Source organism: Ovis aries, chromosome Y (genome assembly GCF_016772045.2).
Source record: "Ovis aries strain OAR_USU_Benz2616 breed Rambouillet chromosome Y, ARS-UI_Ramb_v3.0, whole genome shotgun sequence".
NCBI lineage: Eukaryota > Metazoa > Chordata > Mammalia > Artiodactyla > Bovidae > Ovis > Ovis aries.
The window spans coordinates 11,169,402-11,185,992 of record NC_082741.1 but is presented as its reverse complement, the minus strand read 5'-3'; the positions used below and the strand labels follow the sequence as shown (position 1 = coordinate 11,185,992).

At 41.2% G+C, this 16,591-nt stretch overlaps 1 pseudogene; it reads left to right on the top strand.

The window, feature by feature from the left end:
• Positions 1 to 1,906: 1,906 nt before the first annotated feature.
• Positions 1,907 to 5,295, top strand: LOC132658900 (testis-specific Y-encoded protein 3-like; annotated as a pseudogene).
• The last annotated feature ends 11,296 nt before the right edge of the window (positions 5,296 to 16,591 follow it).

The window sequence follows — 16,591 nt, the reverse complement described above, 5'->3', positions numbered from 1 at the left end:
TGCATACATGTGAATGCCTGAAAGATGACTTTCCTGCATGAAATACATAATTTTCTATATTTCACATGTAGATGCAGATTTTTCTAACTGATATAGGAAATGTGCATTTCATATTTGGAAATCTACTTGTATAATTTTCTTCATCAAATACAGAATCTTGTCTTTCACATATGGATATCTGTGCACACTTTTCCCTACATGATTGAGGAAGCCTATTATTTCTTCTATGAAAATTTGAGCATACATTTTCCTGATTGAATTGTGAAATTGTATGCATTTCCTATATTTCCTATTTCAGTGAAGTTTTACTGACATGAAGTATATAATTAAGATATGGGGAACCGATATGGAATTGGAATTACCTCTATTTGGCAAATGAAATTCTGGGCACCACTGTGTCTTCGTGAACTATCATATTCTTTGTATTTATATAATTCTCATGTATATTTATGAGAGTGACTGTTAACTGTGAAATATGGAATTATCTGTATTACCTGTATCAAAATCTGGGCATTAATTATCCTTCATGAAAGTTGAACTTCTCTATATTTCAAATCTGAAGGTCAGAATGGAGTTTTCCTATGAGAAATTAGGAAATCTCTGCATTTCATATGAACCACAGGTCTTCAGCCTCTGAAAGATCTGTGTTCCCTGTTTGCATGTGTGTCCCTGTGTCTTGCATGTGAGTGTGTGTCTGTACAGGTGTGTGTGTGTGTGTGTGTACAGGTGTGTGCATGTACAGGTGTGTGCTATGTTTGTGTGTCTTTCTATGTTTGTGTGTTCTTCACTCTAAAGTAGGTGCTAAATGTGAAACCCCAGGCATCCCAGGAGACAGAGTGTGAGCATGGCATCTGTTTGTGCACCTAATATGAGTGTGTCCATGTTAGCTATGTGGCCTGGAGGTATAAAGTAACTAACGCACTGAAGGGGCACTTTTGTCCCCTTGAAACACTTGAGTGAGGAGCTCTCTTCCTCTAGGAAGTGCATCTGTGTGCCCAGTGCATATCCTTAGGCATGCTGTCCCTGCTCTAAGCCACAGGCAGAGGTGATGGGGGAGGCCAGGCAGGAGATGGGGGTTAGGGTAGGGGGGCGGCAGCAGAGAGCTGACAGACTTTGGGCCAGGGTATTCCAGGGTGGTTTGCCTTGGGGCTGCCACCTGGGGCCCAGACAGTGGGCGGAAGACATCCTTCCTCAGAAGATGGCTGCATTCCTGACACTGCTCTAGCCTAAGGCTCAAGTTTAGGGTAGGACTCTTTGTCAGTTGAGCTATGGTGAGGTCAGTGTATGCTCCCACAGCCACCCCCACGCTCTGCCATGGCTTGCAGTTTGGATCCAACGTGAGCAACCATGTCCCTGACATAACCAGGAACCCTGTCTCACCTGTGTCTGTCCCTGAACACACGTAATCATCCACTTCCCCAGAGGCAATTTAAACCTTGAGGATGATTGCGGCGTCAAGTTCAGGTTCCTTTCCTTTGCCTCCCAACTGGCCTGAATCTCCCATCTCTCGTCAGGCACTTCACTGGCTGGGCAGGCAAACCGTTTGAGTGAACAGGAGTCCTCTGCATTGAGCAGAGTTTGGCCGCTGGGTCACCCACTCCCAGAGTGCCCAGAATTCCAAGGGGTGTGTCCGGTGAACAACTACCTTTAGGGTCCATTTGATTGGCTCGTGATGAAGTCTGACGGTCAGGATGTAGAGTTCGGCTGCTTCCCGCCAACATATTAGGACCATGCGTAGCGTCACAAAGCTATGTGCTCGCATGTATCCCTTTCCCTGCCAGTAGACTGTTGGGAAGCAAGCAGTTGCTGTCCCGGAGTGGACTGCAGCGGGTGGGCAGGCTGTGCGGAACACTTGCTGTGCTCTCCTATCCAACTACTTAGCAGCTCGGCCCACGGCCAGTGCCGCATGGAAAGTGAGACGGGGCCAGAGGAAGGCGGGAGCTGCCCCAGATCCTGGATTTTAGTTGTGAGCCCGGCTCTTTACAGGGCAGGGTCCCTGGGCCCTGCCTGCCAGGTGGGGGAGGCAGAGGAGATGCCAGTCCCAGGTGGCACACCAGGGGAGGAGGCCACCATTTTCATGGTGGAAGCGGTAGAGAAAGGCGCGGCCCTGGAAGAGGGAGAGGTGGCGGGGATCTGGCAGCAGTACCGGCTGCTGGTGGAAGACATGGAGGAGGTGGATGTGGTGGTGAGGGAGGAGCTGGATCAGGTTTCCTCAGAGGAGTGGGAGGGAAAGCTGGAGGAGCAGAGCCAGGAATATCCAAGGCTAGAGCCCTGGGTGACAGGCCCCCACTGGAGGAGTTGGCAGTCCTGCAGGTGGAGCTGGATCCTGTAAATAAGAAAGCCCAAAGGGCCCACTCTCAGCTGAAAGACGAGAATTGTCAGAGGCGGAAGCTGCATCTAGAACATAGAAGCGCCATCATCCAGGAAATCCATGGCTCTGGGTCAAAGTTTTATCCTTGGTGTGGTGCTTGTGGACTTGGTTTTACCTGGGCTGTTGCAAACACAGTTTACAGATCTTGCAATTTCAGTACAAAATGTATGTATTGGATGATGGGTAATCGGACGGCTGATGTCCTTGCTGTTTTGGTTAGCAGGAATAATTGATACTTGGGCTTCACTTGCACAGCTCCCAATAAGAACTGTCATTAGTACTGGGACTCCTCAGAGAAAAAGCTTGTCTGGAATACAGGTGTTCTCCAAAACCTGAATGACTTTGGGGGTGATGTTGCAGTGCGTAAGAGCTCATGCTAGTTGCAGCTAGGAGTGCTTGTTTTCCACAAATAAACTAACTTTTAGGAATCTGAGATGGAGCTTAGGACCTTCCTGTTAGGAACAGAAGCTCTTTGCATTGATAGGCCTAGCCTTGGGATTTGTTGGGCCTTCACGCGGTCTGTGTGTACTAACTCCACACAGATGTAAGGAGTTCAGTAGGAGCAAGTTGAAGTCAGACAATGCCAGGCTACTCTTTAGGCTACCTTTGATCTCCCAGCACATCTACAGGGCCCTTGACCTAAAGCAGTTTATGAACCACCCCCAAATGTCAGTCAAGATGAGTGAACCAGATAAAGACATACTTAAATTAACTACATGACCAACTTAAAGGTCAGGCAGGGGACATTGATAATTGGGTAGGGAGATGCATGGGGAGGGGAGGGGAAATGATATATCTCTAAAAATAGTGAAGGCCAGCTCTTCTATAAAGAGATTTCATACACACCCCACCCCCATGCCACCTCCCTCACTTTGCCCTGGCCTGTGGAGCATCTCAGGTATCCCACTCTTTGGTGCAAGATCACATTGTCTTTTCGGAAGAATAGGTATTTGCAGAATGAAGTGATTGTTGAGGAGTGTCTCATTAACATCACTGGTAAGAGGCAGCTCACTGGATTTGGGGTGTGGGGACAGAAAGGGGTAGGTTGAACTTGGAAAGTGATTTAGGTCTTTCTCCCATACTCCTTTCCTTGCAGGATACCTAGCATCTCATTCCACTCCAATTCAGTGTCACCAGGGATTGAATGTAAGGCATACAGCCAGAGGCACCACAACAATATCATTAACTTCTTCAACTGGTTCTTTGACCATAACTTTGCAGGATCCAGCAGGATGGCTGAGATGGAGCCCCACTGGACCACTGGGCCAGTATAGGCATTTGATGTTGGAGTTCTTGGCGGCACACTGGAGGGCCCGGGGTCTGGCCAGCTCTGTGCTGAGCTTGCGTGTTTCCCTGGGAGATCATCATTAAGGATCTGTGGCCCTATCTTTTGCAGTACTACATGAGGAGGAAGGCTCCACCACAGGGGTGTACTGGGAGGACAAGAGGTGAGGAGACCAGAGGCTGGACACTGACACAAGTGTTTTCCGGGAGCCTTGGTCAATTATTTAACTTGTGCAAATACTGAGACTCCATGGAATACAGAGTGACACAGGGAATAAAGAAGCTTGTGGTAGATGAAGTGGCCTGGTCAGCCCAAAATCACTCTGATTTAAATTTGACTCAGCTGCACTTCTGTGAACTGTTGTTCCATGGCCAATATCTCTGCCCTCAGGTTCCTCTTAAATTGGGTCCCACCTTCTATTCCTCGTGAAGTCCCGTTTCCACAAAGGTCTGTGAGTCTTCCTTGTGCAAGGCTGTACCCCACTGACCATCATTTGCTTCCATTTTGATCTTCACATTTCTTTGCTAATGTTCTTTTGTATCATTTTAGCCTGCCACAATCTTTCTGAGAATACTGGCCATTGTGAAGGATCATGGAGATTATTTTAACTGGAGGATAGTTACAATATTATGATGTTTTTCTCCATATGTCAGCCAACATGAGTCAGCCATAGGTGTACACATATTCGCCCAGTTCCTGAACCCCCCACCCACTCACCCACACACCGCCGTGCCCACTCCATCCTTCTGGGTTGCCCCACAGCTAGACTTTGATTGCCTTGCTTCAGGCATCGAACTCACACTGATCATCTATGTTATATTGGTAATTTATGTGTTTTGGGGCTATTTTCTTTAATCATTCCACCCTCACATTCTCCCACTGAATCTAAAAGTCTGTTTTCTATGTCTATGTCTTATCTATTGCCCTGGATGTTGGATGGACTGTACCCCCGACATGGTCCTAAACTCTACATATTTGTGTTAACATGCAGTATTTGTTTTCCTCTTTCTGACTTACTTCAATCCGTGTAAGAGGCTCCATGTTCACTCCACCTCACTAAAACTGACTTTGATGTGTTCCTCTTCAGAACTGAGTAGCATGCCATTGCGTATATGTACCATGATTTCCTTATTCCTTCATCTGCCAATGAACATATAGGTTGCTTCTATGTCCTAGATATTGTAAATTGTTCTACAGTGAAGATAGGGGTACCTTGTTTTTAGTGTTTGCTTATAGGAAATGTGAAAGATCACAGACTCTCTCCTGGGAAATGACTTGAAAAAGTAAAGCTGTCTTTAGGAATGCTCAGAGAGGATAGGTATATATATCTGTGTCTGTGTCTGTTTTGAAAGGAACCCCTCAATTTTAATAAACTTATGATGGAGCATCCCTTTCTACCTAAAATAGAAAACCTAAGAAGCTGCTTCACATGAAGATCAATGGCCAGCATAGTTCTCATGCACAGGAAAGTAATGAAGAATGGTCTACTGTTAAACGGATGGAGTGGGAGACATCAGTAAGCCTGAAATAATTCTGAAAGGTAAACAAACAGCCTTGACTGTATGTGCCTGTGTATTTTTTAGGCAGGTCCTCAGGACAAATGCTTCAGCTCCATGTAGACTTCTCAGTTTACTGCTAGTCCATAGAGAGTTGCAGAGGGGGTTAAGTCAATCTTTGGGTGTGTGTCAGAGGACGCAGTTCCTTCTGTGAGGTGGAGTTTGGGGATGAAGGAGAAAGAAGACGAGGGGCCATAAACTGTGGGTCTGGCCATTTTGCACATTCACGGAAAGGGTGTGGTGAACAAGGGCCAGAAATTGAAATAGTGGAAATCAATTTTATTTGATGGCAGTGCCCCAAGTATCCTCTCTGTTGGATATCATCAGACAGTTTAAGAATACAGAACAGGGAAAAAAGCCTTAACATTCAACTCACTGTGAATCAGATGGCTAGACTCTCTGTGTATATAAACATGTGGTCTTTTGCTGAGACAGTCACTTTCTCAGAGCTAGGGTTCCAGGCAACATCTTAGGGAATGGGAGTATAAAGTATATGGAGGGGCTGTCGCCTAGGGAGAGAGAGAGATCAGTGGGAAGGCAATGAGGATTACCAGGTGAAAAGGTAAAACCTTCCAGGAAACAGATAAGCAAACAAAACAAATCCTGTAATATATATTTGAGCTTATGTGAACTCTTTTCTTCCAGGAACTCAGATTAGGTTCAAAGTGTAAAGGGGCAGAAAAGAGGGGAATGGGGCATGTGAAACAGCAAGGGCCTGCCCACCCAGCCATGCACTCTGTGTTCCATGATGACTCAGTATCTAATACCCCATTTTCCAGATAGGCATAAGCTCTGTGCCCAAGGCCCTCTATCAGCTCACGAACCCTCTGGTGACAGTGTCTCATCCTTACTGAATGGCTCAGCACAGACTGTTTTCAACCAAAAAGGACCTGTCCTTCTTCTGGGCCTTTGTCACTACTCCATGGGCCAAGAGCCAGTGGGAGCACATGGGGCATATGGAACTCATCTAGTGACTGGAGAGGGTGAGTTTAGGGTGGTCCTTGCCAAGTAGATGATTGCTTCCTGGAAACATATCCACTACTGGAAGGGGCAAAGGACAGAGTGGCACTAATGGTGTAGGGAGAGTTCAGGATTTGTCCCACCCTGTTCTTCTCTCATTCCACATACAATGGCTCCAACATGGGCATGCATGAGGGTGATAATTCTGTCCCACATGGAGTTCTCTCTTTTCTCCCTAAAAAATAAAAGTTCTCACTTTTCTCCCTAAAGCAACATCTCTTTTCAGGGCAAAAGGTCAGGGTTGACCATCAAAGTACACGGGTTTATAGATTTCCGCTTCAAGGTGCACTGAATAAGAGCTCCTGCTCAGTGTCAGCTTTTGCATTTGAATAACTGTAGCCTAGCTGTGGCCCTTCTACAGAGAAGCATCTAAAGCTCTAAAAGTCGAGATTTGGCCTTCTCTGCGTACTGTCTGAACAACCAGTCCAGGAAACACTGTGGAAATGCATCTTCTCACTTTCTTAACCTGTAAATTTCAAAGAATCCCTGGGGCTCCCGCAGGATGGTACCTGTCTTTCTTAGTACTAGTTAAAATGGAACCCAAACTGTGCTCTAATAACTCTGCAGTTGGTGTGAGATGGCATATCAGTGTGTGGTTTGCAGGACCTTAGACAGGACTCATGCTAGGGACTCCACGATGTTGATCCACATTCAGAAGTTTTAGTAAGATTTTGTAAGTAATAAAAGACCAGAAAAGTTTGGGACAAGTTCCCCCTCTGCCTAATATTTTCTGCCAGTGCTTCAGTACCAGGGGTAGTTTTTATCTCTAACCTGTCCCAGAGTGAAGAGTGCAAAGCTGGTTCACGGATCAGTTAGTAAAACTTAATCATGGGTGGTTGACTTCACTGTCATCCTCTGGAAATTTGCAATGACTGCTATCCCAGTCTCTTTAGGGCTTTCAGTTGGCCCTAAAGTCTACATATTGTTAGAGTTGACTGCACACTTGGCCATGTTGTGTAAGATTTTCTTCCACTGAATATCAATGCATGTGAAACTCTTAGGATTACTCATCAATTCATGAACATCTGATTCAGTCATCTCAAACTGCATTTGTTGGCACTCATTTCAAACACTCTGGATGTGTTCATGTTTTCCTTTGTTTAGAATGAAGATTGGATGTCTCCATTGTGTTTCCTCATGAACTGGCACTCTCTGAATGTGAGGTGATGTTTCTTCCTGTGGGTCTGAATATGCCTTCATCTCTTTGATGTTGCACCCATGCTTGTGCCAGCTCTGTTGCCATAGTTGTCTCAATATTTGCATATTTCTGTTCAACAGACCTGCCTCGTGTTGCTTGTATTCACTTTTTTTTTTTTTTACTGTTTTTTTAAGTTTGTGTATCTTTGTTAGATTGCTTGTGATTTTTACCCTTTCATTCCTGGATCAAATACTTCCACTATATTAAACTGTGACTTTTTAAATGAGTTCCATGGTCTCTGTGCACAGCAAGAAATGCTTTATTGCAGATATACTTAACAGTGACACAAGTTTGAAAACAAGAATATCCACACACTTAGAAAAATGTCCTAAAGAAAACATGTATACTATCATGTGAATTGAATCGCCAGTCTATGTCTGACGCAGGATGCAGCATGCTTGGGCCTGGTGCATGGGGATGACCCAGAAAGATGTTATGGGGAGGGAGGTGGGAGGGGGGTTCATGTTTGAGAATGCATGTAAGAATTAAAGATTTAAAAAAAAAAAAAAGAAAAAAAAGAAAAATGTCCCAGGAGCAAGAAGATCAATAGTTAAACTGAGAATATTAATTAGGACTACAGAGGGCAAATATGTTATTGGAATGCATCTGTCAGGAAATTTTTCATCTGTTAGGAAAGATTTGGGGTTCGCTTGTTAAGTATTCGTTAAACACTACTAAAGAAATGAAGGAAATTGAGTTTTACCTCTCCCTATGAATCCCTGCCTTAGTCATTAAACTGACATTACCCATGGAGAATTACTTCACAAATTTAAGTAAAGCGTGACTCACAGAAGGGCTTTCCTTTCTGCGAAGAAAAAGTTGTTAAAGAATTCTTGTCCTCAGTGACCTTCTATAGCCAAGTGGAAGGGGGCACATAATTAGTTAATAATAGCATGCTGCTGCTGCTGAATTGCATCACTCGTGTCCAACTCTGTGTGATCGCATAGACGGCAGCCCACCAAGCTCCCTTGTCCCTGGGAATCTCCAGGCAAGCACACTGGAGTGGGTTGCCATTTCCTTCTCCAATGCATGAAAGTGAAAATTGAAAGCAAAATCACTCAGTCATGTCCAACACTTCAGCTTACCAGGCTCCTCTGTCCATGGGATTTTCCAGGCAAGAGTACTGGAGTGTGGTGCCATCACCTTCTCCTAATAACAGCATACTGCATACCAAATCATGGGGCAGGCTCTTACCCAGAGGATTAAGTAATCACATGATAGTCCTTCTCTCATGTCTTCACTCTTTGTGATTCCATGGATTGTAGCCTGTTGGATTCTTCTATCTATGGTGTTTTCCAGGAAAGAAAATTGGAGTGGGTTGCCAGTTCCTCCTTCAGGGGATCTTCCTGACCTACAGATTAAACTCAGGTTACCTTCACGGAAAGGCAGAATCTTCACTATCCAAGCCACTAACTGATGTTTTTCACTAGGTGGTGTTGAAGGGAGCTTCAGAAAGGGAGAAGTGTGCCTGCAGATTAAGCTGATTTTAGACTTGCATATTTTGCCATATTTGAAGGGTCTGAGGAACATGCTTTCCAGAAGTACTTATTCTTCCCCATTCTCTCTCTCCTCTTCACTTGGGACTGCCAATATCTATGCCCTGAGATCTAGAGTTCCTCCTGGGGTTGGGGGGAGCTATATATTTCACATTTTGCTGGTTAGTCCTATAGTCTCTGTTACTTTTTTTTTTCTTCATTTTATTCTTGCTCCTGACTCAGGATAATTTCAATTAGTGCTCAATTGTTCATTTGTGTCAGACTCTTCGTGACCCCATGGGCAGTAGCCCACCAGGCTGCTCTGTCCCTGTGATTTTTCAGGCAGGACTACTGCAGTGGGTTGCACCTTCTGAAGGGGATCTTCCTGACCCAGGTATCGAATATGCATCTCCCATATTTCCAGCATTGCAGGCAGATAGTTTACCCACTGAGCCTAGAGGACCCCTAATTTCAAAGAAAAGTGAACGTAAGAGTCACTCAGGTATGTCTGACTCTTTGTGATACCACTGGATTGGGTAGCCTCTCCCTTCTCCAGGGGATTTTTGCACCCAGGGATCAAACGCAGGTCTCCCGCATTGCAGGAAGATTCTTTAGCAGGTGAACCACCAGGAAAGCCCAAGAATGCTGGAGTGGGTAGCCTATCCCTTCTCCAGTGGATATTCCCAAGCCAGGAATCAAACCGGGGTCTGCAGTTCAATATTTCATTCCATTATAGATCAAATTCCCTGTTTCATGCAAGAAAACCTGTGCCTGGAGTTTCAAATGTGAAATATAGAGAAATAAATCTCATTACATATTTAATGTAGAAATAATATTAAAGGTACCCATATTTTCAAATGTGAAATATGAAGAACTTCATGTTTCATAAAATAACCTTGTGCTCATATTTTGATAAGAGAAATACAAAAAAATCCATGTTTTATTTAGGAAAATCTATACCTGGCAATTCATATGTGACATGTAGCAAATTGCATACATTATGAGAAAACTCAGTGTACAGACTTTATGCATTAAATGTAAGGGTTCTATTTCATATGCAAATATCTGAAGTAAGATTTCCATATTTGAAATACTGAAAATTCTGTGTCTCTTGTACAAGAGCTGCACTCAACATATCATATCTGAAACATATGTAGTACATATGTCTTCTAAGAAAATCTGTACCCTGGTTTTCCTATGTCAAGTGAACAAAAAAAAATGTACATTTCCATGTCAAAAATTCCTCATCAGGTTTCCATATGTGAAATATAGAGGATTCCATGTTACATGCAAAAAAATCTGCTTGCACACTTAAATATGTGACATACAAAAGTTTCCATATTTCAGTTAGAAATATCTACACCTAGATGGTGAAATATGACATATAAAGAATAGCATATTTCATGCAAGAAAATATGTGCCTTGGTTCTTATTTGGGAGATATAAAGGAATTCAAAATTCATGTAAGAATATTGTCACCCACAGTTTTGTGAAGGAATCACAGAGATTGCATATTTCTTGTGGTAGAAACGGTGCTTAGATTTTCAAACGAGAAATATAAATAATGCCATAATTCATTCAGGGAAATCTGCACCCTCGCTTTCAGATGTGAAATGTAAATAATTCTGCACTTTATGTGATGAAATCTGTGCTCTGATGTAAATATTGGCGATTTTTATAATTTCATAGTTAACGCAGGAAAACAGACGCCCAGATATTTTGTCAATGAATATACAGAATTTCAAAGCTTCATGTATTAAAACCTTCACAGAGAATTTTGTATTTCATGTTGAAAAAAAAAAAAACGGCATTCGCATTTTCATATGTGAAACATATAGATTTGCATATTTCATGTGGAAAAATCAAAAGCTAGAAATACAATTGTTACTCTAGAGATTTATACATTTCATGTAGAAATACTGGCACCTAGATTTTCATGTGTGAAATATAGATTATTCCATATATCGTGTGGGGCAACCTTTACCCAGACTGTCATAGGTGAAATCCAGAGAATCGCAACTAGGGAAATCTGTGACCAAAGTTTCATATATGAAATATAGTTGATTCTATATTTGACTGCTTAGCACAGATCTTAATTTCTGAACCACGGAAAATTCCATATTTTATGTATGAAAATCTGACACAATGTTCATACATAAATACTTGAGATTTCATATTTCATATGAGAAAAATCTGTCCCCAGGTTTTCAAATGTGAAATATACAGGATTCCATATTTCATATTGGGAAAGCTTCATGCAAATTTTCTTGGGTGAAATATAGAGTCTCCCATACCTCAAGTGTGAAGATCACTTTCATATAAAAAATAGAAAATTCCATATTACTTGTGGGAAAATTGATGCCAAGTCTTTCTAATGTTAAATATACAGCATTCCATGTTTCAAGAAGGAAAATTGGCACACTGATTTCCAAATGAGAAATATGAAAAATTCCATATTTCATGTTACAAAATGTGACCATGTTTATTCCCAGTTCAATCTGAGATACAAGAATTTCATATTTCATGGAAAAATCTCTGTGCCTAGCGTTTCAAATGCCAAAGGTGAAATCCATATTTCATGTAGAGAAACCGATGCTCAGATTTTCATTTGTGAAATACAGAGAATTGAATATTTCATGTAGGAAAATCACGACCCAGATTCTCCTAAATGTAATATAGAAGAAAAGAGAAATAATTCATTATTTCATGAATTCAATCCCTGCCAAGATTTTCTTATGTGAAATATAGGAAAATCCATACTCAACAGAGGAAAATCAGTGCCCCTATTTGCATATATAAAATCATCAAAATTCCACTTCTTGTGTACTAATATCAATGCCAGATGTCCATAAGTGAAATATACGAAAGTCCAGATTTCATGTGGGAAAGTCAGCACCCAGGTCTTCATGTGTGAAATATGTAGAATTCCAAATTTCACATAGGAAAATGTTTGCACAGATTTTCATACGAAATATATTGAATTCCACTTTTGTTTTGGAATCTTTGCGCTGAGATCTTCACAGGTGAATTACAAGGAATTCCATATTTAATACAGCAAAATGACATGTATATATTCATATGTGAGATGTGGACTTCCATGCTTCTCATAGGAAACTTTTACCCACAAGTCAAAATGTGACGCAGACATGGAATCATGTCTACAGAAAGAGATTTACAGGTGAAGTATCTCTAAATATAGAGATGCTAAAGGCTGTGACTCACCAGAGTCAGAGGAATTGAACTCAGCCCATTTATTGCACAGAGGCCCTTTCAAAGTGGTTCTGTTCTCATCCCACCTCCAGTTGAGAACACACCCCAGCCTACCCCATCAGCCCAGGCTTGTGGGGCCAGGAAGGGCAAGACGATCAACCTAAACCACCCTTTACAAAGTTCTGATATCTAAACCCAGCACTTTATTATAAAAATTTCCAAACATTCAAAGAGATTAAACATTTTTTTCTAGCTAATACACAAAGATATCCAACCTGGATTCTACTGTAACTATTTTACAATACATCCTTTCTCATTTATCCATCCCACTATCCATCCATCAATTTATCTTATTCCTTTGTATATTTTGTGAAAAATTGCAGACATCAGTATGCATCTTTGTAAGTATTTCAGCAAGCCTACCATGATTTGATGAGCTCTACTTGTTTAAGGACTATTCTTTGGATATAAATGTATATTCAAAGAAATACATCATTTTTTTTTCCCATTTACATTAACTATGCAAGACAGCCAAAAAGACACAGATGTGTATAGTGGACTTTTGGACTCAGAGGGAGAGGGAGAGGGTGGGATGATTTCGGAGAATGGCATTGAAACATGTATACTATCATGTAAGAATCGAATCACCAGTGTATGTCCAATGCAGGATACAGCATGCTTGGTGCTGTTGCACCGCGATGACCCAGAGGGAAGTTGTGGGGAGGGAAGTGGGAGGGGGATTCATGTTTGGGATCGCATGTACACCCATGGTGGATTCATGTCAATGTATGGCAAAACCAATACAGTATTGTAAAGTAAAATAAAGTAAAAATTAAAATTAAAATTAAAAAAATGAAATAAAAAGCAATGTTCTTTTCAAGGCAAAAAAATAAAAATAAAAAAATAAAAATGGAAGTGTATCATATTCTGTTATTTTCTGCTTCATAGCAAAGTGATTCAGATATATATCTCTTTTTTTTTATAATATGCGCAAGGTATGTGGGATTAGTTCCATGACCAGGGATTGGACATACACCTCTTGCAGTGACAATGTAAGACAGAGTCTTACTGCACCACCAGGGAAATCCCATACATATGTTTGCTTTTCCAATATGGTTTATCAAGTGATGCTTAATAAAGTTCTTTGTGATCTACAGAAAGACCTTGTTGTTTATACATTCCATATGTAATAATTTACATCTGTTAACCCAAACCTCCTATTTCTTCCTCCCCAACCCCCTCCTCCTTGGAAAGCACAGGTCTGTTCTCTGTCTCCATGAATCTTTTTCTCTTTCATAGATATATTCATTTGTGTCATACTGAGATTCCACATATAAGTGATACCGTTTGGTATTTGTCCTTCTCTGGCTTATTTCACTTTGTATGATAATCTCTAAATCCATCCATGTTGCTGAAAATGGCACCATTTCACTTGTTAGGGCTGAGTACAATTCTGTTTTGTGTATGTACCACTTTTTCTTTATCCATTCATCTTTCAATGGACATTTAGAATGTTTTTTTATGTTTTGGCTATTGTAAATAGTGCTGCTTTGTACGTAAGAGTGCATGTATCTCTTGAGATTTCAGTATTATCTGTGTTTATGCCCAGGAATGGAATTTCTGGATCATACGACAATTCTAGTTTTAATTTTCTGAGGAACCACCATACAATTTTCCATGTGGCTACACCAACATTCATTCCCACCAACAGTGAAAGAGGGTTCCTTTTCTCCACATCATCTCCAGAATTTGTTATTTGTAGAGTTTTTGATGGTGACCATTATGACTGTTGTGAGATGACACTTCACTTTAGTTTCATTTGCATTTCTCTAACAATTAGGGATATCAAGTATCTTTTCATGTACATCTAGGCAACCTGTATGTCTTCTTGGGAGAAATGTCTATTTAGGCCTTCTGCCCATTTATTTTTTATATTTTATTTCTTTATTTTTGGCTGCACTATGTCTTCCTTGCTCTGCGTGGGCTTTTCTCCATTTTCAGTGAATGTGGGCTACTCTCTAGTTGCAGTATGAGGAGTTCTCACTGAGTGGCTTCTCTTGTTGCAAAGCAAGGGCACTAGGGCTTGCAGGTCTGAGTTGATGCACTGTGTGGTCTCAGTACTTGTGGTTCATGGGCTTAGTTGTCACTTGTCAGGTGGAATCTTCACAGAGCAGGGATCAAACCCAAGTCCCCTGCCTTACCAGTGGGATTCTTAACCACTGGGTGACCAGGGTTGTCCTTGCCCATTTTTTGATTGGGCTCTTTCCAATTTTTTTTTTTTTTTTAAGTTGAGCTATGTGAGATCTTTGTGTATTTTGAAGGGGGATCCTTTGTTTCTTTGTTTGCAAATAATTTCTCTCATTCATTCTTAGAGTTGTGTTTTAATTTTGTTTATGGTTTCCTTTTTAATGCAAAAGCGTTGAAGTTTAACTGTGCCCCATTTGCAGTAAAAGGAGTATGTCAAGGCTGTATATTGTCACCCTGCTTATTTAACTTATATGCAGAGTACATCATGAGAAATGCTGGACTGGAAGAAACACAAGCTGGAATCAAGATTGCCGGGAGAAATATCAATAATCTCAGATATGCAGATGACACCACCCTTATGGCAGAAAGTGAAGAGGAACTAAAAAGCCTCTTGATGAAAGTAAAAGAGGAGAGTGAAAAAGTTGGCTTAAAGCTCAAGACTCAGAAAACGGAGATCATGGCATGTGATCCCATCACTCCATGAGAAACAGATGGAGAAACAGTGTCAGACTTTATTTTGGGTGGGCTCCAAAATCGCTTCAGATGGTGACTGTAGCCATGAAATTAAAAGACGCTTACTCCTTAGAAGAAAAGTTATGACCAACCTAGACAGCATATTCAACGAAGTGCCAGTCTATGTTCGATACAGGATACATGATGCTTGGGGTTGGTGCATGGGGATGATCCAGAGAGATGATATGGGGTGGGAGGTGGGAGGAGGATTCAGGATTGATGCTTGTATACACCCATGGTGGATTCATGTCAATGTATGGCAAAACCAATACAGTATTGTAAAGTAAAATAAAATAAAATAAATCATAATAATAATAAATAAAATTTTAAAAAAAAGCATAGACATTACTTTGCCAACAAGGGCCGTCTAGTTAAGGCTATGGTTTTTCCATTAGTCATGTATGGATGTGAGAGTCGGACTGTGAAGAAGGTTGAGTGTTGAAGAATTGATGCTTTTGAACTGTGGTGTTGGAGAAGACTCTTGAGAGCCCCTTGGACTGCAAGGAGATCCAACCAGTCCATTCTGAAGGAGATCAACCCTGGGATTTCTTTGGAAGGAATGATGATAAAGCAGAAACTCTAGTACTTTGGCCACCGCATGCAAAGTGTTGACTCATTGGAAAAGACCCTGATGCTGGGAGGGATTAGGGGCAGGAGCAGACGGGGAAGACAGAGGATGCGATGGCTGGATGGCATCATTGACTCGATGAATGTGAGTCTGAGTGAACTCCGGGCATTGGTGATGGACATGGAGGCCTGGCGTGCTGTGATTCGTGGGGTCGCAAACAGTCGGACATGATTGAGTGACTAAACTGAACTGTTTGTTTTTATTTTCATTACTGTATGAGTTGGCTTTAAAAAAATCTGTGATTTATGTCAAAGAGTGTTTTTCCTTTAAGAATCTTTGCTGTCTTTCTTACATTGATCCACTTCGAGTTTATTCTTGTTTATGATATCGGAAGAGTTCAAATTCCATTCTTTGGTATGTAGCTGCCCAGTTTTCCTGGCACCGCTTATTGAAGACACTGTCTTTCCTACATTGTATCTTCTATCCTCCTTTTTTTAGATTAGGTTATCATAGGTGTACATTTATCTCTGGGGTTTTAAATTTTTTTTCCTTTTACCGTTGGACTGTATTGGTGTTTTTGAGCCAATACCATAACTGTATTGAAAACTGTAGCTTTGTAGTATAGTCTGACGTCAGGGAGCCTGATTCTTCCAGCTCTGTTTTTGTTTCTCAAGATTGCTTTGACTAATTGCAGTCTTTTGTGTTTGTGTACAAATTTTTGTCATTCTGTGAAAAGTTCTATCTGTATTTTGATAAGGATTGTACTGAATCTTTGGATTGCTTTGGGTTGTATAGTAATTTCCATGATATCAATTCTTCCCTTTCAAAAATATGAAATATCTCTCCATCTATTTGTGCCATCCTTGCTTTTCCCATTATAGTTTTCTGAGTACAGTTCATTGTCAAGGTTAAGACACACAGTTTGCTTTTATTTATGTCAAAATGAGTGAAACAAAGCATTCACTGTCAGCTACAAACTTCTTAGTTTGAAAAATACAAAATCTTCTCATATTGGAACATAAAATATCTTAATTTTCAGTTATTTTGAGACTATAGACCAAACAAAATAAAATTATGTTACTTGGGGCTGCTTAAACTGTATCCATTGCAAATTTTTTTTGTTACACTTTTACATTTTTTCTCACACT